Source organism: Triticum aestivum, chromosome 2A, assembly GCF_018294505.1.
Source record: "Triticum aestivum cultivar Chinese Spring chromosome 2A, IWGSC CS RefSeq v2.1, whole genome shotgun sequence".
NCBI classification, from domain to species: Eukaryota; Viridiplantae; Streptophyta; class Magnoliopsida; order Poales; family Poaceae; genus Triticum; species Triticum aestivum.
Window position 1 is genome coordinate 27,607,622 of NC_057797.1, and position 2,945 is coordinate 27,610,566.

The 2,945-nt window shown below is 47.0% G+C and overlaps 1 pseudogene; it reads right to left on the reverse strand.

The window, feature by feature from the left end:
• LOC123184435 (uncharacterized) overlaps positions 1-2,502 on the reverse strand; it is a 4,170-nt pseudogene extending 1,668 nt beyond the window's left edge.
• Between the last annotated feature and the right edge of the window lie 443 nt (positions 2,503-2,945).

Sequence of the window (2,945 nt, forward strand, 5' to 3'; positions counted from 1 at the left end):
TAAAAACTTCAAAAAATAAAATCCTTCGAGAGGTAGTTATATTACTACATCTACTAGTTAGGAAAATTTGAAAACTTAAATTTGGACATATTTTGCAAAAAGTGTAGGGAAAATGTAAAACGGCTATAACTTTTGCATACGACGTCGGAAAAAAAATGTATAATATATCAAAAAATTCAGCACGAAAATCCGCATCCGATGGAGACCACCTACGGCATGTTTGCAATTTTTTAGAATCCTCAAATTCCAAAAGGAAAAAAAAGATATGGTCAAATTTCAGTTTTTTAAAAAAAATTGGTTAAATCTGGTCAAACTACTTATTCAAGAAGTATTAATGTTACTACATAATTACTCAAGAATATTAGTGTTACTAAATAATTATTTCAATTTTTTGAATTTTGGTCAAATCTGGTCAAACTGTGGTCAAACTATGGTCAAACTTATTCAAGAAATATTAGTGTTACTAAATAATTACTGTTTTTTAGAATAATAGTTTCAAACTCAAACAGTGAAATGTGTGACTTAATGCTCAACCTAAACTCCTGAGGGTTAATAGGATTGACATCTTACTATTGTCAGGAAAACAACAAGTGCAGACTTGGAAATGAAGGAGAATAGAACCCAAAAGTTAAGCGTGCTCGGGCTGGAGTAGTGAGAGGGATGGGTGACCGGTCGGGATGTTAGATGATTTGGAATGAGTGATCCATACTTGAGCAGTTAAGAAAGGTGATTAGAGACTAAATCACCAAATAATTCAGAAAAATTGAAAATTGAAAAAAAAAATCAAAAAAATTTCCAAAATTTTCAATAAAAACTTTTAGTACCGGTTGGTAACACCAACCGGTACTAAAGGTCCCCCCAACCGGTTTTAAAGCTCCGTTTGCTACTAGTGGTTCTAGTAGCAAAGAACTAACATGGCATTGTGGTAATATCACACAGATCACCTGCAAACTGTAGTCTGGCACTGCATGTCAGTTGCAAAATTCACAGCTGAAATCGCTATGTAGTATGTGACGTGGTTTAGAGTAATATGATAAACCACATGGACCTCCAAAAAACTGTAGGTGGCAATGTGTTTGGTTTATCATGTGTAAATTCTGAAGTCAGAAACGGGCCCACATGCCACTTACAACATCAAAAGCACAAATATTGCCAAGTTGTATGATATATGACCATGGTGAGAGACGTTATAACAAGAGGTAAATAAGCAAAGCAATCGACATTGGGAGAACTGCATAATAGTACATTATCTGCAATTAATCAATCAAAAGCTGAAAACACATGATCTGCTGCCGCAAACATTCTACACATAAGACATACTGGAAACCGGTACGAATGTAAGCAAAACATGAAATGAAAAAAACTACCATAATGTGCAGTGCCTCCAAATTGGGAAATCAGCCGAGGAAGGAGATAACCATCTTCGAATCGGTGTGGCTTCTGAAACGCACATTCAGACTCAGGAACTTGACGCTGGTGGCCATGGCGCTTGGCTTGCATTTATCCCGGCCTAGAATGAACCCCATTGAACAAAAAAATTACACATTTAGTATTGTACCTCCAACAATTGGACGATGTTTTGCTAACTGAACAAACTGTTAGACCGCGGACAGGAGATGTACACACCATGACGATGTTGTCTCGCATCTCCAGGAACCAGGATGGTGTTCCCTGGCTGCAAGATTCCTCGTGCAGCTTGGGAGCATCGCCAATCCTGACCTTGGTGCACAAGCCGCCGGTGTTGCCTCGGGACCCCTCCAGGATGAGCCGCTCGAGGCGAGGAGCCTTCACCACGGCGATGTCCTCCGGAACAGAGCTGCAAATTTGGACGCACCGGAGGCTCTGGCTGACGAAGCGAAGGCGCAGCCCCTTGTTGCATCCATGGATGTTGAGGCCTGAGGGTCTCCAAGATGGGGCTCTCGGCGACGACAAAGTCGATGTCCCCGTCCTCCATGACTACGCTGCAGATGTCAAGCTCACGGAGGTGGTGGAAGGAGGTGCGGGGTAGTAACCTTGCCACGTCCTGGAACTTCCAGAGGCCGATGTAGAGGCAGCCGATGCTGGTGATGCCAAAGAGCACGGCCCGGAGGGGCACGTCGAGCGGCCACGGGCGGTTGGCGAGGGCGAGCTCCTGGACGCCCTTGGTGGCCAGGAGCTGGAGCCAGCGCGCGAGCTGGGCCTGATAGGCGCTCATGTGGCTGCTGGTGAGACGGGCGTAGGGGATGGGTCCCGTGTGCGCTTCGAGGACGGTGGAGATGGCGGTGACGATGGCCGCCGAGTCGGCGGCGTGGGGGAAAAGCTGAAGCCTTGGGGCGGAGGTGGGCGTCGTTCAAGATGATGTCCGTCGGAGGCGGGCAGGTCGGGGATGAGCTCGGTGCTGATGTTGCTGAGTAGCTCCTCCGTGGATCGGTCCACCTCACGCGGGTTACGGCCCCTGCTCCGCAGATCGGCCTCCGTCGCGGGGTCCACGTTGGTGAACGGCGGCTGCCGGGGACCAGCCATGGTCGGCGGCGAGGGTTTGGGTATTTGGGGGTGGCGAGTGAAGCGGAGAGTGGAGTGGGTCTGTGACCGAGGAGGCGGATGATGGGGGTGGGCCCTATTTAGGGCTTCATGTTTAGTTGGGCCGAACTCCGGCACAGGATGTCTGTGGGCCTATACTGAAAAAACATACACGAATTCGTATACAAGGTCTATTTAAAATACGACCGAAGTTAAAGCATCAAGGTTGACGAAGTCATCACCGGCACCTCACCCATCGATGGGGAAGCGTCAAGCCTGAGATTTGATCTTGCCATCAACCATTGTTGCAACCGTAGTCGTCGTCTTTATTCTCATGTCGCTCGCTCATTCAGACGAGTGGTGCCCAACGGAACGAAAAGACGGAATGTGAGGATTCCATTCTTTGTTTTGAAGGAGCTCGAGCCTGCAGTGACATGGCTAGTGAG